Source organism: Taudactylus pleione, unplaced genomic scaffold, assembly GCF_031769625.1.
Source record: "Taudactylus pleione unplaced genomic scaffold, aTauple2 ptg000887l, whole genome shotgun sequence".
NCBI lineage: Eukaryota > Metazoa > Chordata > Amphibia > Anura > Myobatrachidae > Taudactylus > Taudactylus pleione.
In genome coordinates this window covers 5,671,496-5,696,151 of record NW_028285288.1, presented here as the reverse complement: position 1 = coordinate 5,696,151, position 24,656 = coordinate 5,671,496, and the positions used below count along the sequence as shown (strand labels likewise).

At 44.8% G+C, this 24,656-nt stretch overlaps 1 protein-coding gene across 2 annotated transcripts in view; it reads left to right on the top strand.

Annotated features, from left to right (window-relative positions):
* Window positions 1–2,429: 2,429 nt before the first annotated feature.
* Window positions 2,430–24,656, top strand: part of LRRC4C (leucine rich repeat containing 4C) — a 175,602-nt gene continuing 153,375 nt past the window's right edge. The window contains exon 1 of one of the 2 annotated variants that reach the window (XM_088459041.1): window positions 2,430–2,486. The gene's annotated coding sequence lies outside the window, so the exon portion shown is untranslated. Of the gene's footprint in view, window positions 2,487–18,340; window positions 19,003–24,656 lie in introns of those variants that run through there. The other variant, XM_088459040.1, reaches the window with a different exon arrangement.

Below are 24,656 nucleotides of genomic sequence, written 5' to 3'. Positions count from 1 at the left end.
CAGGTACAGACTGTGATAGAGCCATGCATTTTTTTCTGTATAAATGTTAAGACCTAGGGGTAAATGTACTAAGAATCGAGTCTGATCGAGTTTGTTTTCTTTTAAACTCGTTTAGCATTGCCGAAACTCAGGTAATTTTCCCGTTTTTAAACTCGCAAATTTACTAAGAAGTGAGTTTAGCTGAAAGGGAGCTTTCTGATGGTGAAGCAGATCGAGATTTATCCCCCGAGTAGCAAGTTTAGATGAGATTACTCACCTGAGATTACAGTGTTTTCTCTCTGCAAAACTCTCCCGAGCAAGGAGCCTGCACATATCACCTGTTAAACAAGGGTTACATTCTTTAAAAAAAATTACGTAGGATCCCCACCCAAAAGCATAACCAGCCCCAGACTGCTCAGCCAGTCCTGGTTCCTAAAATTATGTGGGAAAAAACACGTAGGGTTCCCTTGTAATTTAAGAACCAGCACCAGTGCTGGTTTTAAATATAGGAGGAAAAAAATCCATAGGGGTCCCCCTATATTTAAAACCAGCACCGGATCCAAACCAACCAAGGGTGTAATGCCACAGCCAGGAGACCCTATCACGGGGTCTCCATGGCCAAAGCAATCACACCCCAAGCCGGTCAGCCCAAGCCGGGGATCTCAGGGGAGGTGGGGAACCCCCAAGAAGGGGTCCCCCCCTCTTCCGAAACCCCAGGCTTAGGCTGAAGGTGCTGGTTCCTAAATTACTGGGGAACCCTACTCGTTTTGTTTCCCTTAATTTTAGGAACCAGGACTGGCTGTGCAGTCCGAGGCTGGTTATGCTTTTCTTTGGGGGGGGGGCCCTACGTCATTTAAAAAAAAAAAACACTTTAAATTAAGTACAGTTGCAGAAACATACACAAATCACACTGATCTGTGTATGTTTCTGCAAATGTCGCAGCTCAGGAGGTGGAGTGTTTGAAACTTCAATTTGTCAGGGCGTTTGCTACAATCTCACCCGAGATTGTAATCTCGATTCTTTGTAAATTCCAGAGTTGCATCTTTTTCATGAAAAGTACTTCCAAGTTTGGCCGATGGTGAGTTGATTTGAGTTTACGATCTCACCCGAGTTTTTCAGTGAGAAGAACTCTCTCTCAAACTCACCCGAGTTTGTCTTTAGTAAATTTGCGAGATGCTTAAACTCATCCGAGATTGCAATCTCGACCAAACGCGAATCATAGTAAATTTACCCCCTAGACTTAGGGCCTGATTCAGACCCACTCGCGAGCGGCTGTCCGCTCGCAAGTGGGTCGATGTTATGCACTGAGCATGCGCACGATGGAGGGAGCTCCGTCGTGCGCATGCGCCAGACGCGACGAGCGAAGGAAATTCCTTCGCTCGTTGTGTCCGATCAAAGGGGGCGTGCTGTCAATGTTGATTGACAGCACGCCCCCTTTGGTGGGCGTGCCGGGGGCGTGCCTCCCTGACGGGGGCGTTCCCACGGGAACGCCTCCCGTCAGAAGCCGGCCCACTGACATCACTAGTGATGTCAGTGGGAGTGATTTTGGCTCTGATAGAGCCAAAATCACTCCGGAGCTTGCGTTTGAAAACCTCAACCGCAGGCTCCGGCTCGCAAATTCGATGGTCGCGATGGTCTCGACCATCGCGGCCATCACAAAGCACGCTCGTATAGCCTGTGGGTGGTGACCCACAGCTATACGAGCGTCCAGGAGGACGCTCCATGAAAATGGAGCCCGGCCCTCATTCAGAGCGTGCGCTCTGCTCAGAGCGTACGGCTCTGAATGAGGGCCTTAGTCCTATATTTACTAAAGTGCGGGTTTTTAGAAGTGGATTGTATCTATTATCTTCTAGAAGGTGCTCAAAAAATGATAAGTAGAAACTGATTGGTTGCTATGGGCAACACATCCACATAAAAAAAAAACAGCACTTTAGTAAATATACCCCTAGACCTACAGTCTATGTTCACTTAGTGTATTGTAAAAATGGGTTATGAGTTAGAAGCAATAGGGTTAGCAAAAGCCTGTTCAGTTAAAAATTAAATATAAATTCACCCTTTACCCTGATAATTTTGTATTTATTCATTTCCCAGTGACAAGCACAACAGTAAGGTCCCATTATTGCAGAGCAACCATTTCTGGCATAGAGACCCATCAAAAGCTAAATTGTAGAGGTATCACATAGGCGGGGTCTATGTTGCTAAATTATTTCACCAGATTGGACACATGACCTCTGCGAAATGAGAGCTTTCCAATCAGATGAGACCAGGACGCGGCTCTCAGTAGTAGGAGAGGGAGGTTTATACAGTAGTTAGTTGTTAATTACTGAGGCACTTACAGTCACAAGCCTTGTGGGCATAATTCGCCCGGCTCTAGTTACATAAAGCTACAAGCACTGTATTCAGAGCAATGTTCATTGTTGTATATTACACCTTATTTTTCTCTCTGTTTCCAGGAGCTGATGCATAAACAAATCAACACTTAACTCGATACAGACAATTCTAACTAGGTAAGAAATACACTGTTACTGAATGATACATGATGAATAATTATTACCTATGAGAATTGTAATGTACAGTAAGTCACAAATGACTGTATATTTTAATATTTCTAAAGAGACAGTGCTCTTACTATACGACTTCTTCTGCTACTGTTTTATTCACATATTCCTCTCCTATTTAAAAAGTACCAACATACAGATGCGCCCAGTTACATTGTGGCTGGTCGCGCTTCAAACGTGCGCACGCATCGCGCCATGCGATTCCCCATGTCTGCATATGCTACGGTACGCTACGGTGTGCACTGCAATCGCTCCATGCATACCTATGGAGGGGCGGGCACGAGCGCAGTGCATGTATCCGCTCGCGGGCGCAGGTTTTGCGCTATGCGTGGATGTAGCTAGGCGTATCTGTATATCTAAGAAGCAGTCATGACATGTTGTAACTTATACATTGGTGATGATGCTAATTCCTTGCAAGTTTAAAGGGTGAATATTGGTTCAGTCCACAACTTGGTTTCCTCCACTGTCACTAGGTGATGGGTACACTCTAAATATAAATGTCTGCGGCTAGCTTGGAGTTTGTCAAGTGTCACTTATAGCACAAGCAGGTATAGTGGTTATAGGGCATGGTCCTTACACTTCCCAACGGTTTCCATCCATGTGTAGTGTAACCATACTTGTAGACATTCTGGGTGATCCCCCCCTGAAGGAGGTAGTAAGGTCAGCACAGTGGAGAGGTGTGATGCGGCATATGGGGGTGTGGCCATGGACGTTACTCATCATTAGGGGCGGACTGAGGGGTGTGACCACGTGATCGAGGCCCTGCCCCTGCTGCACAATGCCTACATTATTGGCATTGTAAAGCAGAGGGTGGGGCCACGATGACATGATTCAGCGTGAATCGCATCATCAACCCCCTGCTGCGGAAGAGTGTGTGTGGTGGGTCCGGGGGCATTCATGCGGGTGGTATGCATGCCTCCCCTGATAAGTGATAACTCAATATTACCCACATGTTGATGATGAAACCTCTCTATCCAAAATCCAACCTTCACTGCACATTATTTCATTTACTATTGAAAGTACAGCTAAAGATTAAGTCACAGGGTTGACTAAATCTGTAGCAATATTAGACTTCGGCATTGCAGCAAATGTCATTCATAATGCCTTCGCCTAGTCACAATCAACATGTAATATTTAGCAGAGATGCTGTATCTATACAAAAATGGTTGGATAATGTCTAATACTCGTACAGTTGTCAGTATATTTCTGTCTACATTTATATGTCTGGCTGTGTGTCTTTTTTGTTCATCACTCTTTCTCCACCACTTTCCTTCTACTCTCATTCTCCACCACCCTCCTTCTCCACCACTTTCTTTCTCCTCTACTCTCATTCTCCATGAACCTCATTCTCCACCACTTTCCTTCTCCTCTACTCACATTCTCCATGAACCTCATTCTCCACTACTTTCCTTCTCCTCTACTCACATTCTCCACCACCCTCATTCTCCACCACTTTCCTTCTCCTCTACTCACATTCTCCATGAACCTCATTCTCCACCACTTTCCTTCTCCTCTACTCACATTCTCTACCACCGTCATTCTCCACACACTTTCCTTCTCCTCTACTCTCATTCTCCACCACTCTTCTTCTCCTCTCCTCTCATTCTGTACCACTTTCCTTCTCATCTACTCTCGTTCTCCACCACTTTCCTTCTCCTCTACTCACATTCTCCACCACCCTCATTCTCACCACTTTCCTTCTCTTCTACTCTCATTCTCCACCACCCTCATTCTCCACAACTTTCCTTCTCCTCTACTCACATTCTCCATGACCCTCATTCACCACACTCACATTCTCCACCACCCTCATTCTCCACCACTTTCCTTCTCCTCTACTCTCATTCTCCACCACTTTCCTTCTCCTCTCATCTCATTCTCCACCACCCTCATTCTCTTCCACTTTCCTTCTCCTCTCCTCTCATTCTCCATCACCCTCATTCTCTTCCACTTTCCTTCTCATCTACTCTCATTCTCCACCACCCTCATTCTCACCACTTTCCTTCTCTTCTACTCTCATTCTCCACCACCCTAATTCTCTTCCACTTTCCTTCGCATCTACTCTCATCTCCACCACTTTCCTTCTCCTCTGCTCTCATTCTCCACCACCCTCATTCTCCACCGCTTTCCTTCACCTCTACTCACATTCTCCACCACCCTCATTCTCCACCACTTTCCTTCTCTTCTACTCTCATTCTCGACCACCCTGATTCTCCACCACTTTCCTTCTACTCTACTCACATTCTCCACCACCATCATTCGCCATCACTTTCCTTCTCCTCTCCTCTTATTCTCCACCACCCTCATTCTTCACCACTTTGCTTCTCCTCTACTCACATTCTCCACCACCCTCATTCTCCTCCACTTTCCTTCTCTTCTACTCTTATTATCCACCACCCTCATTCTCCACCACCTTCCGTCTCCTCTATTCACATTCTCCACCACCCTCATTCTCCACCACTTTCCTTCTCCTCTGGACATCCATGCAATTTCGATGGGCATTTCTGGGTGGTAGCTGGAGGGTGGGTGGCAACAGTAGTGGGTGCATCATGGGCGTGTCAGTTGCAGTGACACGGGAGGCCATGGTCACTTGGACATTCTGCTCCTGCCACAATGGTGTGGCTGATGGTACACCAAAAATGTGCCGTTGTGTGCACTACAGCAGGTTCCATGGCATTATCATACTACAACTGTGTCCACCTCTGAATCACCCCCTCAGCCTCCACCACTGAACTTCTCCATAAGCCTCATAATTTTCCATCACCTTATTCTCTTCTTTGCTCATTCTCCACCAAATTCATTATCCACCACCCTCATTCTCCACCACTCTACTTCTCCACCACCCTCATTCTCTATCACTCTCATTCTCCTCTACTCTAATTCTCCACCACCCTCATTCTCCATTAATTTCATTCTCATCTTCTCTCATTCTCCACCAATGTCATTCTCCCCTACTCTCATTATTCACCACCCTCATTCTCCGCCACTATATTTCTCCACCACCCTCATTGTTTTCTACCCTCATTCTCCTCTACCCTCATTGTCCTCCATTCTCATTCTCTGTTACTCTCTATCTTCTCTCACTCTCCCCCATTCTACCTCACCATCAGCCTCATAATTCTCCATCACTTTATTGTCCTCTACACTCATTCTCCACCACTCTCGTTATCCACCACCCTCATTCTCCACCACTCTACTTCTTCACCACCCTCATTCTCTATCGCCCTCATTCTCCTTTACCCTCATTCTCCTCCATTCACATTTTCCATTACTCTTATTCTTGTTTTCTCCCATTTCCCCAACAATATAATTTTCCTCTACTCTCATTATCAACCAAACCTTGTTCTCCACAGTTCTTGTTCTACCATAGCCTCATTCTCACCCACCATCATTCTATACCACTGTCCTTTTCTGGTTCAGCAATAGAACAAAAACAAACCCTCCTGAGATGGGATGAGGGGAAGGGAATTTGTCTGTGGGCTACCACTCCATTCTTGCTGCCACTAGGCATGTGGCTAGTGGTAGATTCAGACATTCCTAGAAGTTATAAATAAGGCGAGCTTTCCCCTTGTACCTAAAGTGTATTTCATGTGTATCACTGAACAGTTCAGGATCAGATGTAATAAATCTCCAGTTTTGTGCCTATGAAGGCTTGGTGCAGAAAAATAAATACAAAAATGATTATTAATATAGCATTATTAACACTATCTGACATGCTCATGGCAATGTCTCAGTTGTAAATTGGAGCCGGGGACAGTTCCATTCTTCATAGCGCACGGGATAATCTTTGAATACTGATACGGGATTTCAGTGAAAAGTTATTTTAAAATCAGTATTTGACAAACTAGCGGCTTAATGGTGCACATTATTCTCGTCATTATTCTCAACAAAAACAGTAGCTGCACTGGCCTGTAGTGATTTGTTTTCTTTATTTAATATTAATACAATTCTGTAACATGCCACAAAGTCATATCGTCCTTGCATATGTTTTAAATCATTCCCAAGAAGAGAGCATGCAGTGTTTTCAGTATTGCAGCTGCCAAAATAATTAGTCCAGGGCTAGAGCAGCGATAGAAACTGCATCAGTAACACAGCCACTAGTGGGCGCTACTGCATATAACTCGCTGGGCTACCTGTAACCACTAAGGAATAAATAATCCAAAAATCTGAATAAAATGGAGAAAGCTATCTTTTTAATGGCGAACCCAACAAGTTGCACTGTAGGGTCCCCATGCAGATTTTAGAGATACTCATCCCCATTGGCATGTGTAACAGATATTTCTCCAGGCAGGGCAACCTGGAGGGTGTTAAATACAAACTGTGGAGGAATTGCCAAAGAGATAATGGACAAAAGCATGGTTTGTCCAATCAGCTTCTTTCTGACAATCCTTAGTAATATGTGCCAACCAGAGTTTAAATATAAATGTGACTAATCTGGGTCTAAAATTCACACTCTCTATTGGGTCCCGACCATCCCGTTTGTGTCCACCGCTGCTCGCCTCATTCCTGCGCACTCATGCGGGCAGCATTGTGCCGGTGAGATTTTCAGTTTTGGGTTAAATTATTCTTCATCTGAAGTAATTAGTCCACCCCCAGATATTTACTCCAAAATATAATCAACTAGCAGGGGCGTATCATCCTATTGGCCTGGATGGCCCTTGCCAGGGGCGCCAGCTGAGGGGGGGCGCTGTTTCAGCCCGACATCACTAGCACATGATCTCCTGTCTCCTCTGCTCTTAGCAGTGTCCCGTACTCAGCTGCAGAAAAGATCACTGTTCTCCTTCTGTCTCCTCTGCTCTTGTCAGTGTTCCCCATTGATTGCTAGTATGCATTAGCCTTCTTATATATACCTTTATATCAGAAACATTTAAAATTAGGGCGAGTAAATTTTTTTTTATTTTTATCCCTAATATATCTCTTCCCCCACAATACCCAACACATACCAATCACCACTCACTAATTCCAATATGTCAACTGTGCAGGAAAAGAGTGCAAGCACTACATCAATCACAAGGCTCTATTCGCAAGGTAATTTGCATATATGCAAATTATCTTGCCCACAATGCATCTTGTTTGTTATTGATGCCTTCTTTTCCTGTGTTGTTGACATATAGAACTTAATAAACAGTGCTTTTCATGTAGTAACTGTTATAACTGAAAACAATATATATATATATATATTTTGCAATAGAGTAAGTTCTATAAAAGATATATATATATATATATATATTAAAAAGAGAAATATAAATTATACTCTCCCTATTTCTTCACGTGTGTGAATTAAACTACCCCCAATGTGTGTTATTTTTTTTTTTAGTAGAAGCAGTCATTGCGGGGCACGCCAGTCCCTTAGTTTGCCAGGGGCGTTCGGACCCCTAGATACATCCCTGTCAACTAGCATAGAGATTCTAACTATATTTATTCTATGCACAGTCTACACTCTTGGAGAGTCACAGATGGTGCTATAGCTGCCTACGTATACAACACTCACACCCCAAATGTGGTAACAGGACTATTGCATACTGTAGAGCGAAACATGTTGGGTTACAGCAGCGTCACTTATCGGGTCTTACAGTCATCTTTGTTCTATGGGAAATTAATATATTTGTGCTAGACTATGCGAGATATTAAGGTGGATATATCAATTTAAATCTTATCCTGAATGGTCAAACATACTACAGATACCATACTGCGATCATTATTTTTCCTGGTATAATGACTACACATTATTCTTCTGCTATATACAGGGATGCATCAAGGCTGTTGACACAACATGAATTTACAATGAAGCTCCAAAGAGAGCGAAATAAAATAAAATAAAGAAAAACATTTCTAGATATAATTTAGGTTCATCATGATGAAATAACTGGCAAGAGATTGCATAATGGATGATATTGTTTAATTTAGAGATTGGCCTCTAGTAAGATTAATTAGACGTGTACAGATTGTGCCATATAAACACACTGCGCCCAAATTGGCCAGCTTGTCATTAGAGAGCAGAATACACATGCCCTATCGCTGCAAGCCCACAATATTGTGTCTGCTAATTAGAAGAACTAGGGGTGGTTCTCACGAACAGTCATCGGAACAATAAGGAAGTGAGTTGTTTGATAGACGTCATATGGCGAATTATCAGCTACAGTAGATTGTCATGTTTGCCTGTGGATTTTATCAGCGAGATCAAAATCTCGCAAATTGAACATAGACGATGCTGCCAGTGCCAGGCCTGGCTGTACATAAAGGGGACAGAATTGGGCAGAGCTACAGTAGTCATTCGATGCATGGGTGAAACCATCAGACCAATCAATGTCCTTCCTTGTTGTTTCCTTGTTGCCCGGCGGCATTGAACCCGCATCAGAAGAACCGCTAACAAGGTTTTATGTTCTGCCACATCAAATCAGATGTTGCTACTTTGGAATCATTGTTTGGCCGCGAGGACATTCGCTATATTTGAGCAATATGGTACAGAGCTACAGAATTGGCAGGTGAGATTTAACTGTGTGCAGCTAGCATAGAAACAGAGATGGAATACCCAAATTATGCATCACGTTAGAACATTTCTAGTTGATGAAGAAATAAAATAATTTTTGTTGGCAACATAGACTGTAAGCTTTGCGAGCAGGGCCGGTCCAAAGGGAGCTTACCCAAGGCGGTGGCAAAGTATTAAATATACCAGGTAATATTCTGCCATAGTTGATTCGAGCAGCTGTCAGTGGGTAGCAACAAAAAGACAGAGGAAAACTAAGCAAGAAAGAAAATCACAGCGCTGTAATCAACTGTTCAAATGACGATAACTGTAATATACACTAAAAACGAAATGTGGGTGTAATTAGGTAAACATACATATTTATTAAAATTGCACAAGCACAGACACAACTCAAAAACATATAACATATAAAAAAAAGATTGTTGTAAGTAGGTGCAAGTAGAACAATAATTACACAAATCAAATAATCTCCCGGTATAAAGATGGATCAATGTTGGTGATTTAAAACTAAGGCCCTCATTCAGAGCCGTTCGCTATTTGCGGTCGTTCGTTCAAAAACAAGGGGTGGCTATTCAAATGATCCGTTCGCAAATTGCAGTCTGTTCACACCTCTAAGTCTGAACGAGCGAGCAAAACATACGCTCGTTTATTTGATAAAAACGCCCCCTGGCCGCTCGCACCATACGTCATGTCCGCTATTTATTTGATTAATCGAGTACATCGTACAGCGTATGAACTGCTCGCTATTCTTGTGGTTGGTTTTTTCAACCGCTATTTTGCGAGCAGTTCTGAGTTTAAAAAAACCAAGTGACGTGGTCAATGACGCTGCTGGATTAATTATGCACACCCTTAAAACGCCCGTTTTGACCTTTAAGCACGCCTGCGTTCGAATTCCACTCCCCCCTTTTCAAGCACCTTCCCCTGTTACCACCCACATACGCCTCATTCTGTCACTCAAAATAGCAGGCACTCGCTATATAGCGTACAAACGATTTTCGGCCGCACTGACTGGTTCGCGCATGCGTACTAAAAACCGTACGCATGCGCAGATGTGCAAACATTGCTCGGAACCAGCGTACTGCCGCTAACGAGCGGCTCTGAATGAGGGCCTAAGCCCCGATGGGATTTGAATATCAGCCTGATGTTTGGCAATCCACAATGGTGTTATGTGTGTAAAGTTCCCTTTAACTAAATAGTGAAATATTTATGGCATCTATAATGGTACTAGGAGACTAATATTTAATGTTGGTCCCAAAGGGGGACAAAACACATGGTAGAATCGGAAAGTTCCACAATAAGATGCAACTTATTGATTTTGTGAGACATTTACATATACTGTATATAAGTGATGTGCAGTCAGGTGAGGCAGAGCCTCTCCTGTCACGCTTAGGTATACTCTACAGTTTTTACTATAAAAATTATCATACAAAATTGAGAAAATATTATAAATATCTTATTTGTATTATTCTAATAATTTTTATAGTCAAAACTCTGGAGTAAAAAAGTGTATGGTAGGTGAGGCGCTGCCTCCCCTGACTACCTTTTCCGCACATCCCTGATCAAAACACTCCAAATTTCCAGAACTATATACTGCTGCACCTTTGTATAATGCCCACATGAACCCTCGGGATCATATATGTGTATCTGTAATTCTGGCTTTGATACTAGCCAGTGCCTCCCAGTCATTTACCTCACTGCACATCACTGCCAGTGCCTCCCCGGCCATTTACCTCACCGCGCGTCACTGCTGTACAGTATATACCACCCCTACAAGTCCTGCATTTGCCCTGGCCTGTTTAACTGTTTATTGATCTCTACGGGCACGATTCAATTGAATGCAATGTTGATTAGCCCCGGGAGAGAGCTCCCGGAGCTATTCAATTCAGTGCGCTGTGGAGAATGGCGGTTCTCGCGATTTAAACCTGAGTGTTTAGTCGTGAGAACCGCCATTCTCCGACTAAAGTTCCAGCCGCGCGGCTGCTAGCGCCGCGCTAAGCTGGAAAACAGCCGCACTATTGTTGGATTTCTATCCCAGGAGGGTGCGAGAAGAAATACTTTTAGCCTGACCAAACATTGCGTTAAATTGAATAACTTTGGGAGCTCCATGCAAGTGAGTCGTCAGTTCTTGAAGTTGATGTGTTGGAAGTAGGAAAAATGGCCAAGTGTAAGGATCTGAGAGAACTTTGACAAGGGCCAAATTGTGGTGGCTAGACGGCTGGGTTAGAGCATCTCCAAAATGGCAGGTTTTTCCCGGTATGCATTGGTTAGTGCCTGCCAAATGTGGTCCAAAGAAGGACAACTGGTGAACAGGGTCATGGGCGCCTAATGCTCATTGGTGCGTATGGGGAGCGAAGGCTTGGCCATCTGGTCCTATCCCACAGAAGGCTAATGCTGGCTATGATAGAGAGGTGTCACAACACACAGCTTGCTGCGTAGGCGCAGACTTACCAGAGTGCCCATGATGACCCCCGTCCACCGCCGAAAGCACCTGAACTGGGTGTCATGTGAGCGCCAGAACAGGACCATGGAGCAATGGAAGATGGTGGCCTGGTCTTATTAATCACGTATTCTTTTACATCATGTGGATGGCCGGGTGCATGTGCATCCTTTAACTGGGCAAGAGATGGCACCAGGATGGACTATGGGAAGAAGGCAAACCGGCAGAGTGTGATGCTCTGGGCATGTTCTGCTGGGAAACCTTGGGTCCTGGCATTCATGTGGATGTTACTTTGATACGTAACACCACCTAAACATTGTTGCAGACCAAGTACAACGGTTCATGGCAGTGGCATTCCCTGGTGGCCATGGCCTCTCTCAGCAGCATATTGCGCCCTGACACATCTTCTTAATCCTGAGTGCCGCAAATATAATCCACTTGATATAGAAGTTATGGTCTCATTCCACTGAAGATCGGTACTGTGGCCCTCATTCAGAGCCGCTCGTAAAAAGCGAGCGTTCGCTCTGAATGAGGGCGGCCGCTTTTTTTTTTAAAGCCGGCCTCCTGGCCGCTTGCTAAGCTGTGGGTGACCACCCACAGCTTTTGCGAGCGGCCAGGTGATGGTCGTGATGGTCGCGACCATCGGGCTAGCAACGAGACCCTTGTGGTAGGGTCTCATCTGTCGCAAGCCCCAGTGAGCTTCCGGCTCTAATAGAGTAGCGCTTGCAAGCGGGTCTGAATGAGGCCCTGTGCACAAATCAAAAAGCAAAGTGCATTCTTTGTACAGAAGAATAACAGTGTTACTAAGGTGGATGCAATGACGTGACCGAGGGACCAGCGTACAATATCTCCCATGTATAGTAAATGTGTTACCTGAGGTAAAAATTACTTTCTACAGAATAGGAACAGTCCATGTACACCAGTGGTGTCAAACTCGGGCCCTTCAGCTGCAGTGGAACTACACATCCCAGCATGCACTCCCACAGTTTTGCAATTAGGGCATGCTAAAAATGTGGCAGGGCATGCTGGGATATGTAGTCCCACAGCAGCTGTAGGGCCCGAGTTTGACCACCACTGATGTACACATACAAAGTTACTGAGAACAATAGCTACTGTATCAACAGATGTCATAGTGGATATTTAAACATTTAAAAAAAAAAAAAGAAATTGAACAAAATCATTACTCATTAAAGAACTTTAAAACTAAAGTTATAACCGATATCCTGATGCTACTGATAAGGGTCACCCCAGTTCAGTTCTCAGTCATTGGAAGCCACATGTTTAAACCTTGGACACCATCTAATATATTTTATTCCCAAATAATTGCTAGTTGGCACCTGTACCAGAACAGAAGAGTAAAACAGTCATTACTGTTTTAGTACCAGTATTATTCCATGAGTAGGGTTTCATTTTTTTTTTTTTTTAGCAGAGGTAACATTATTTGAACCCCATAAAAACGCACCTTTTTTTTTTATTGCAAAATCATACAAAAAAATTATTTTTTTTGTCTCCAGCATATCTAGCAGAACAGATGGGGCGCACCAGATGCTGATATATTGGCAGATTACAAACTTTAACTTAAAAAAAAGTCAACTTTTTAAATGACGATAGTCTGAAATAATAATGTGATCACAAGCTGACTCACCCTACAGTATGTCTTAAAATATATCAGTGACTCATTGAAAAAAGTGTCATAATAAAAAAGAATATAGCATTCACGTAGGCAAAGTTTTAGTGAGGGTGTGTCGGCACTAATGTCGGCTACAGTATGTAGAGTTTGGCATAAGTCAATTCTCCAGCTGGGATCCAGCGGCTTAGAATGTACCTGACCCCTATGTTGGTGCCTGGCTTGCCAATAGGCATCACCCTCGGGTGGCACTTGTGCCTAGTCGATACTACTGTAAGCACAAATATATAGCTGGAGGGGGTTGGGTACGGGATGCCGGCGGTCAGAATCATGAGGCCGGAATACCGACAGAGTTAGGATGCCAACACTTGTCGGTCAGTATATAAACCCTCCCCCTCTCCCTAGCTTTAATCCTCCCTCCCTGCTGCCTAAATCTAACCTTCCCCTAGTGCCTAAACCTAACCTCCCCTTATCTGCACCCTAAGCCTAACCCTCCCTCTGAGGGATAAATTTACTAAGATGGGAGTTCTATTAAGAAGTGATGTTGTTCATAGCAACTAATCAGATTCCAGGTATTATCTTTTAGAAGGTGCTGGATAAATGATAAGTAGAATCTGATTGGTTGCTATGGGCAACATCGCTTCTTAAATAGAACTCCCATCTTAGTAAATTTACCCCTTAGTGTCTAACCCTAACCCTCCCCCTAGTGCCTAAACGTAACCCCTAACCCTCCCCCTAACCCCAGTATGCCGGAGCCGGGATTCTGACAGGTGCGGGATTCCAGCATCGTCATTCCAAGCGCAGGTATCCCGACTGTCAGTATTTTGACCGGATCCTGGCCTAGGGTTGGGTACGGTGTGCCGGAAAGATGCATAAAACTCTGCAATCGGTCGAATATATGTCTTTTTTCCCCATGCATGCCAGCATCAGAGGAGAGAGGTTAGAGAGCTGCCCATGCAGTCCCTGAAGTGTATCTGGCTGCCCATCATTGACCATGGGGCTAAGTAGGCTGGATCAGCTTCTGCAGGTGTTAGGTATGCAGAAAGGGCCTCTTCTCCTAGAGCTAGGAAATAATCTAGCTACAGTAAGTGTTGCACATTTGCATCCAGACAAACCAGGCTGCCTGCGATGCAAGGGGAGTAATTGCCTTTTTCTTGCATGCATGGAGAGTGCAAACACTGTCAGCTCTTGTGTGTAATACACAGACACTGGGCAGCTTTATCCTTACACAGAGGCACGGTAGGATGTAACCCCACCCACCCTACATCTGTCTACAGATATCAGCGCCTATGCAGAGATGAACGCGAGTTGCCTGTAATCGCTCCGGCATTGCCTGCACAGAACTAAGGGGCCCATTTATCATTGAATATTTGAATAGGTAAGATCTTTCCTCAAATATGAAGTATCCCCCTGATGTATTAATGGATCCTTCCATTCCTGCAGGCAGCGATGCTGCCAGATTTATCAATATCCGGAATGCGTTGTGATGCTGATATTGCCCCCCTCAGCTAATGCCATCTGAAGATGGCGTCAGCCACTGTAGCCTATGGGCTACCACTGCATAAGCTTCACTCAGCAATGGCCACCGGAACCTTTCCCCGGCAATGGCCGCCGGTCAGCGGGACTGCACATGCACAGGAGTACCCGCACTGGCCGGCAGCTCTTCGGAGCCCATGTCCCGGATGATACTACCGTACGAAATGATCGCATGTTGCAATGCGATTATTAATAAATGGGGGCCAAAATGCGTGTTCGCCTGTTTGCGCAATTGCGCTTATCTCTATGGCCAGACCGTCCATCTGGTTTGTCACCTCATCATCATCATCATCATTGCGCACTTGCATGACCCCTATCCTCGTTGCAAAAGATTGCTCTGAAAACACCCAAATGCCCGACTCTGCGCGGTCCGTAGTTCTGAGGGCATACCCTCGATAATCTTTGTCTACGTGCGAGCGCCCTGTTACCACCCAGATAAGCGCCATCACATGCTACTGGGTTATGTACGACTTCAGCCACCAAACCCCCTCCCCTATAGATTAACATTTATTTGCCAGAATGTTACATTTCACCTTCTTAATGTCCTCCTAATTCTAAAATGAGGACCCGAATGTCGCCCCTGCAGATGATTTTAGTCTAACGCAGTAGAGAACGTTTTATTAATAAGTATTATATTAACAAGAAACTTTCTCAGTTGTACTTGCTCTTAGTATTATTAATAATGGCTAAAGGATAACACAATGCAGACCCTGACTCTGGGCCCTGCAGACCAAACAGACGGCAGGAACAGGCGCTTAGGGATGGACATCAGTAGCCGATGGTTAGCAACTATCGATGTTTCCGATTCGATGGAAGTACTTTTTCCATCGAATACTGGGAATTTGACAGTTGCCAGCCATCAGATCTAGCTTTGCGATGCCCATCCGATGGCTGTGTGTGGGGGCCGAGCACACATCTATTCTCAGTGTAGTGTGAGCCTTGGCTTCGCATCGCTGAATTTGATGTCAGAAGCCCGGCAACCAGTCGATGCCGGACTTCCGATGTCCATCCCTACAGGCGCTGCAACTGACTGACAAATCTTCTGTTACCAGCCCCAGGGGCGTATCTATAATGGGTGCAGGGTTTCGGTGCACATGGGCACATGGGTCCCGGAGAGCTCACACCACACACACCCTGCACCCATACTTTCTAATACTTTCCTCTCTGAAGTCCCATGTCGGCTGGTGAGGAGCTACACAAAACGCCTGGAAAATGTCCGCCGCGGGCATTTCTCCGGTATTCTGCGCATGCGCAGTAGGGAAATCGCTGGGAAAATGGCTGCTGCGCCATTTTCACTGTCTCCCGCACATGCGCAGTAGACTCCGGACACAGACTAGTGCCGGGAGTCTACTGCACCTTCAGTGCGTTGCGGCCACCGGAGAGAGAGGAGGGGACCCTGGGCAGTGAGTGAATATGGGCCCCTCCTCTCTTAATACGCCCCTGAACAGCCCAGTGCCCAACCAGTCCTGGGCAGAATCCACCATTCAGTAGATTTCAGGTTCTAACATCACAAAGAATATTCCACCCTATAACCCTGTGACCACATTGTTACAGGAAAAGTTGTCTTCTAGGGCTCTACATCCAATACGCAACACGCAGCCTGCACCTCTCCAACTATTCCTGAACTACGACACCCAGTCGACTCTGACAGAGCTTGCTGGGAACTGTAGTACAATACAAATAAAGAGTCTCAGACCATTTCATATAAAAGAACACACATGTCAGTCATCTGACTGGTTTGGGGTGGATTACAAGACATTGCTGATTTGTTTGGCAAGTAAATATTTAAACAAGCAACAATTCAAGAAACTAATTTATCATTGTAATAATTTGTTCATTTTATTTTTTCCCCGGCTATTTTCTGTCGTAGAACCTGTTTTCCTGATTTTTTATTATTTCTGTGCGTTCCATACCAAACGGATCCTTTTGGAAATTTCTGCAGTGTATAGATAAAATTCACATGGGAAATGAAAGAGTTAAATGCACCCTATATAAAAGGTATCCAGCAAGGATGGACTCATTAGATGCAAGCCTGTCATCTAGTTTTTGGTTTAGTACACTTTTATTTTTCTATTATATTCCATTGGTTGCTGCAGCTGTTTTTAACCCTTGGCATGTTTAAATCCCAGCTGTGGCAACCCAAGAGTCTTATGGTGCATACACACGGTCAGATATGTCAGATGAACGATTGAATTATTTGCAAACGATTTGCAAACGATTGAACAATTTTTTACTGTATTAAAATGAATGGAAATCATCCAAAACTGACTGCAAACACATCAGATGTCAGATATCGCTATCTGACAACCGGGAACGCGCATCGTTCATCGTTGCCCGCATGTCAGATGTTTCTTTCAGATATGAACGATTGAACTATTTTAAAAATCGTTATCGTTCAGATCTGAAGAAACATCTGACCGTGTGTATGCACCATTAGGCTGCTGTGTAGCTCCGTCACGCCAAGGGCTGGCAGTCATGCTGGCTTTTGTAGTTCAGTGACAATTGGAAAGCCACATAGTGTATTTCATGATTTATTTTTATTTTTTTGCTACACTGAACTGCAAGATGTTAATCAGTGCATCAAGATGACTGGCCTAATCCCTCCTTAGAGGGAAAAAAAAAAAAACTTCCATGCTAGTCTACTCTAGTCACCAAGCTCCTTTGAAAGAAGTTTCAGCAAGCAGTATGTCACTACCCTACAGTGGCAGGTAGGTGGCAGCAGCACACCACCAGTTGGCTACAATCCCTTATTCAAAGACATCAAGTGTTAATGCAATTGACCAATCAGTGCTGAGATGATGGGAGGTAATTGGGTAATTGTATTTTATTCATCACAAGCAGAGAAAAGGAGGAAAAAAAAAAGTGGGAGAGGGAGGTGAAAAAAAGAAGGAAGAAGGAAAAGCGAATGGGGAGAGCTTGAGGAGAGCAGGGAGGGGTGGAAGGAGGGAGCGAGAGAGGGAAAGACAGCTTAGTAGATGCGAATTCTGAAATTGCATTAAGGAGTTATTGCAGGATCCACATACAGCCCGCTGGAGACTGTAGTGCAAAGGAGGCTCTGCTGCATGAATTGTGCATTTCTCTGCTGCTGGCCCTAGGAACCACCATAAGCACCGGATTCCTGGATATGCTGCTGTAAATGAAATAGTTCTCTCTCTTCTTTTATTATTCCTCTCCTTAGTGGTGTGGAAGTGGGAGGAGGGTGAGCTTCAGCGAGAAGGACCACAGCAGCCTACAGCAGGGATCAGGATATTGTCTGCATGAGAAGAACCCACTGGTTGACACATCCTGGGGAAACAAGGGTCGTGCTGTTAGTTACTAAGGAGCCAAAATGCATCACAGACATCAGAAACAGGGTATGCTATAAATGGAGAATGATGGGGGCTGAGATCCTGAGATCCTGACCATCGTATACAGCTCCCTGCCTGGAGATCTCCCCATCTCCCCAACTCAGCCAAAGGATTTCCTTTTCTTGCCTGTATTATAACAAGTCACCGACAAGGATGATATGAAAAGGAAAGAAGGCGCCAGGTGATTCCAAAGCAAGGAGTAACATCAGGGCTGCTGCATCCCCCAGCGAATGGTGATGAGAATGAAATTGCAGAGGAGCCTGGGCAGCAGGAGAGCAGTCTATGCCTGGAGTTTGGGCACCGGGATTTCTGGATCCAAGAAATAGGGCAAAATAAGAAGGGGGAGGTGGGGGGAGGGCGGGGGGTCGAGGAGAGAAAATAAATAAAAAATAAGATCTAGACATAAATAAATATAGGAGGCCGAGCTGCACTGGGCTGTGATTGGAAATTTAATCAGATCTTTTTTTGGGGAAGGGAGAAAGTTTCCTTCCTGGTCGTTGGCCGGACACAGGGCAGGCTCCCAGTTATGGTGCCCGGGAACGCTGCTGTTGGGTAAACTATGAAGACAGGTGGCTCATCATGGGCATGGGATGGATTGGAGTGAAAGGAAGAAGAAGAAACTGTAGGTGGAGGTTGAGAATCACCATCGCCATCACCTGCCCAGGACATGCGGTGACGGGAGCTTTTTAATTTAATTTTTTTTTTTTACATTTTAATTTTTTTTTATTTTACGCACAATTTCAGCACCTTGGTCAGTAAAAGTTTGAAGACAAGAGAAGCTGCCTGTGGTCTTCTCCTCCGGCTTCCTCCCTACCGTCCACCCCCCACCTTCCCCCTCCTTACTGTGCAAATCAGTGTGAAATTAGCCTCAAGTTGCAGGCAGAGTTTGAATGGACACGTTGGTCTGGGATGTACCGAATGAGGGCGAACCATGGCGACTTCTGGCTCTGTTGGGTCCTGCGTGCAATCTCCGGTTTCTGGGCTTTAACCGACCCTCTGGATCTCCACTTGGATCCTGCCGTTACCCTGACACAGTGAGTGCCTCTCATCACTATACTCTGCAGCTTCTCTCACCAAGCTCAGGGAAAAGGAATAAGGGGGGGATTCCAAAGATATAAAGGGGAAGGGAGGGGGTTAGGGGTGTGGGGGGGGGGGGGTATTTTCTGCACGAGTGTGGCAGTATTATTTTTAAGGCGAATGCTTGCACCTTATCTGTCATGTAGCCTGCTGAGAATTTTTAACCCCCCCACGCATGTTCTGTAACACCTGTACCCAAGCACTACATTGGATCTACATGTATGATGGTGACTGGTACTCTGCAGGCTAGCATTATGTAAGGGGGTGATGGTCCCCAATATGATCCCCAATATTGCAGGGGGGCCACTGGATAACAGCACACTCAGACATATATGTGCATCAATAGAAAATCATTGTGGTACGAGTTTGCATCCAGCAAGGCAGATTCAGACAGATACCCCCACTAACCTCTGGGGCATTGCATCCTGAATTAGTGTATGATTATTTATTCCCCCCCCCCCCCCTAACGGGTTCTATCAGAGTTCTTCATTTAATGATCTATAAGCACCATCAGTTGTCTATTTGCATCATACAGAATATCCAGCTGTGATTTATTGAATGACAACCAAGAAATGCTCAGCCTGCTGTTCAATCATTCATCCAGTAGTTCTCACTAGCCGCATGGCACGGAGGGTCAGGGATGCAGGTGACCCAATGCCATTAAGGAGAACCAGCAGATCACAAGCATTCCCGGCTGGCACCTCTCACCAAAAGAGCCAGCAACCTTTCTATTAACTAAATTGGTGGTGGAATGTAGGAGGGGGGGGGGCAGATTGATTTATTTCTTTTCTGGTTGCCATGGTGTGTCCCGGGCTCAGAATTCCTGAGGCTGGCAAACTCCTAGAGGAACCTTTTCATTCGGCCCTGACGTGGGACCTCCCCTCTGCGCCGCCAGTTCAATTCGTTTGCTTATCCCAATGCCAGGAGACCAAAAAAAAAAAGGTTGCAGGGTGAAAGACCTGCTCAGATAAATTGTTCCATTTGGTGGAAATCATTAAATTATTGTTGCTGATGTATATTGAGTGATTTCAGACTCAGCTGTTATGGGGTAATTACTGCAATGACCAGAAGCATCTGTCTTCAGAAACACCTTGGGGTCATGTACATATATTAACATAAATGCTGGCTGTTTTTGAAAAGAACACTGGAGATTTATGAGGCAGAATGGACGTTTTACACATGGGCTGTTTTGGCCAAAAGGCAAAACTCAGAGGGACGGGAGAGTCATTCTTCAATGGTTTTCTGAATCTCAACACAATGCATTATAATCTATGGCCTAGCCATTAATTAGATGTATATGAAATGGTTTTACCTTTGATGAATGGATTGCATCCTGTCTGCACTTACCATTGTGCATTCCATAGCGGATTTCTGGAGGGCCCCCCAGCTGTGCCCCTGCCTGACAGGATGGGGAGGAGGAGGGTACCCTGCAGATGGGTGGTGAAAACTAAGTTTGAGAAGAAGGCAGAAATCAGGGTGAGAAGTTCACCTAATTCTTTAGAGCACAGTTGAGCTGCCCACCTGAGAGGCCTTTCCCACTGCTCCATCCACATTCAGCAGCAAACGTGCCTATACCACACTGTGTCCAGCCCTAAGCACACTGCAACCATACTCCTCACAGTTATTACATTTCCTTCCCACCTTGTACAAATGCTCTGTAGCTTCTAGAAAATGAAGATATGGGTTTCAGAGGTGCACCTTCAACCATGTATATAGGTGGATATTTACTAAGGAAAGCATATCTATCTATCTCATATATTATTAATCTCATATCTATCTATCTATCTATCTATCTATCTAATATATTATTAATGTCATATCTATCTATCTATCTATCTATCTATCTATCTATCTATCTATCTATCTATCTATCTATCTATCTATCTATCTCATATATTATTAATATCTATCTATCTATCTATCTATCTATCTATCTATCTATCTATCTATCTATCTATCTATCTATCTATCTATCTATCTTTCTATCTTTCTATCTATCTCTATCAATCTTTCTAATATCTATCTATCTATCTATCTATCTATCTATCTATCTATCTATCTATCTATCTATCTATCTATCTATCTATCTATCTCATCTATATTGTAAATTATATACATACTCACAGTTATAATCACTATAATGCTACAAATCAGTAGGTTCCTTCCAATATTACGCAATGCTAGTATTAAAGCCCACCTTGGTTAGCTCTAAGTACTGTGTATAGTATTAAATACGTCTGTGGTGCAAGTACCAGCTTTTACTGGCACACACCCATATTAATATGCCCCTGTCTCACTCCCTAATAGAGCAATACGCAACTTCCTCGCCTTTTGGCCTTGTCTATCAGTATATATATATATTCAGCAGTGCTCCTCACAGTGTGTGTAGGAGAAAGCACTGATAATCATGTCAGTGTGTACAGCAGGATCACCAAGTGGCTGCCGTAATGTCCTCTCTCCATTATCTGGTCTTAGTAATGGACAGATACATTTTACTGCTGAGCAGACCGTGGTCTGAGCAATGTCGGTGATACTGTCTATATGACTATCTGTATAGGGGTCCAAGGAAGATATGTTACATGCACATACAGTATACATACAGTCCTGAGAATTGTATCTACACATAGAGAGTTTATGATACATTATCGTTATTATTTATACATGTTATTTTGGGAAACACTGAATATGTTGCATTAGGGCTAAGTTTGATACAGTACTTTTGGCCTATAAAACTACTATTACACATATGTATGATCATAGTGCTGAAATCAGTGCACCATACTACGGATTTACGTCTACCCAGCTGGGGTTAACACAGACCCCTGGGTGTAACGAATCAGAGCAGCCCAGCTAGCAGGGGGCAATCTCAGTGCTTCAAAGGTCTCATGTGTCCCTGTACAATGGGAGCTCTGTCTTACTGAGACCTTGGTAAATGTGCATTGATATTGGTGCTGGGATAATGATCACCATCTCCGTCATTCCTGAATGTGCAAATTATTCTGGAAGGGCCTTGATAAATAACAGATTCTCTGCTGCGAATAGACATATCATATTAGCATGAAGAACTGACGCTACGTCAGGTACGGCACTGTCCCCTCTCTTGTTCCTCATGCTCACTGCGTAATAATAATTAAAAGGGTAATAATTGTTGACTCCAAGCATATACAGTATACAATTGTAGCTAAAGAAATTGAAAAAGCTGCAGTTTCGGGAGGGGAAGGCCGGGGCTGGTGTCTGTGTTTCCAAACAGTCACAAGCCAGCAGTAACGTGTGTGCTCCGTGAAATCCCTAATTAGGTGTTGTCGAAATTCATTAATAATGAATTGTGTTTGTTTAAATTGAGTATCTCAGCCAGAACTGGGACTTTGCACTGCGTGTTGCTATACTTTTGCGGATTGCTTTGCACCACGTGTTGCTATACTGTGCGGATTGCTTTGCACCGCGTTTTGCTATACTGTGTGGATTGCTTTGCACCGCGTGTTGCTATACTGTGTGGATTGCTTTGCACTGCGTGTTGCTATACTGTGTGGATTGCTTTGCACCACGTGTTGCTATACTGTGTGGATTGCTTTGCACTGCGTGTTGCTATACTTTTGCGGATTGCTTTGCACCACGTGTTGCTATACTGTGCGGATTGCTTTGCACCGCGTGTTGCTATACTGTGTGGATTGCTTTGCACTGCGTGTTGCTATACTTTTGCGGATTGCTTTGCACCACGTGTTGCTATACTGTGCGGATTGCTTTGCACCGCGTGTTGCTATACTGTGGGGATTGCTTTGCACTGCGTGTTGCTATACTTTTGCGGATTGCTTTGCACCACGTGTTGCTATACTGTGCGGATTGCTTTGCACCACGTGCTGCTATACTGTGCGGATTGCTTTGCACCACGTGTTGCTATACTGTGTGGATTGCTTTGCACCGCGTGTTGCTATACTGTGTGGATTGCTTTGCATCGCGTGTTGCTATACTGTGCGGATTGCTTTGCACCACGTGTTGCTATACTGTGCGGATTGCTTTGCACCACGTGTTGCTATACTGTGCGGATTGCTTTGCACCACGTGTTGCTATACTGTGTGGATTGCTTTGCACCGCATATTGCTATACTGTGTGGATTGCTTTGCACCGCGTGTTGCTATACTGTGCGGATTGCTTTGCACCACGTGTTGCTATACTGTGCGGATTGCTTTGCACTGCGTGTTGCTATACTTTTGCGGATTACTTTGCACCACGTGTTGCTATACTGTGCGGATTGCTTTGCACCGCGTGTTGCTATACTGTGTGGATTGCTTTGCACCGCGTGTTGCTATACTGTGCGGATTGCTTTGCACCACGTGTTGCTATACTGTGCGGCTTGCTTTGCACCGCGTGTTGCTATACTGTGCGGATTGCTTTGCACCGCGTGTTGCTATACTGTGTGGATTGCTCTGCACTGCGTGTTGCTATACTGTGCGGATTGCTTTGCACTGCGTGTTTCTATACTGTGCGGATTGCTTTGCAGTGCGTGTAGCTATACTGTGCGGATTGCTTTGCACCGCGTGTTGCTATACTGTGTGGATTGCTCTGCACTGCGTGTTGCTATACTGTGCGGATTGCTTTGCACTGCGTGTTTCTATACTGTGCGGATTGCTTTGCAGTGCGTGTAGCTATACTGTGCGGATTGCTTTGCACCGCGTGTTGCTATACTGTGTGGATTGCTCTGCACTGCGTGTTGCTATACTGTGCGGATTGCTTTGCACTGCATGTTTCTATACTGTGCGGATTGCTTTGCACTGCGTGTTGCTATACTGTGTGGATTACTTTGCACCGCGTGTTGCTATACTGTGCGGATTGCTTTGCACTGCGTGTTGCTATACTGTGCGGATTACTTTGCACCGCGTGTTGCTATACTGTGCGGATTGCTTTGCACCACGTGTTGCTATACTGTGCGGATTGCTTTGCACCACGTGTTTCTATTCTGTGCGGATTGCTATGCACCACGTGTTGCTATACTGTGCGGATTGCTTTGCACCGCGTGTTGCTATACTGTGTGGATTGCTCTGCACCGCGTGTTGCTATACTGTGCGGATTACTTTGCACCGCGTGTTGCTATACTGTGCGGATTACTTTTCACTGCGTGTTGCTATACTGTGCGGATTACTTTGCACCACATGTTGCTGTACTGTGTGGATTGCTTTGCACCGCGTGTTGCTATACTGTGTGGATTGCTTTGCACCGCGTGTTGCTATACTGTGTGGATTGCTTTGCACCGCGTATTACTATACTGTGGGGATTGCTTTGCACCACGTGTTACTATACTGTGCGGATTGCTTTGCACCGCGTGTTGCTATACTGTGTGGATTGGTTTGCACCACGTGTTTCTATACTGTGGGGATTGCTTTGCACCGCGTGTTACTATACCGTGGGGATTGCTTTGCACCGCGTGTTGCTATACCGTGCGGATTGCTTGGCACCGCGTGTTTCTATACCGTGCGGATTGCTTTGCACCGCGTGTTACTATACTGTGCGGATTGCTTTGCACCGCGTGTTGCTATAATGTGCGGATTGCTTTGCACTGCGTGTTGCTATACTGTGCGGATTGCTTTGCACTGCGTGTTGCTATACTGTGCGGATT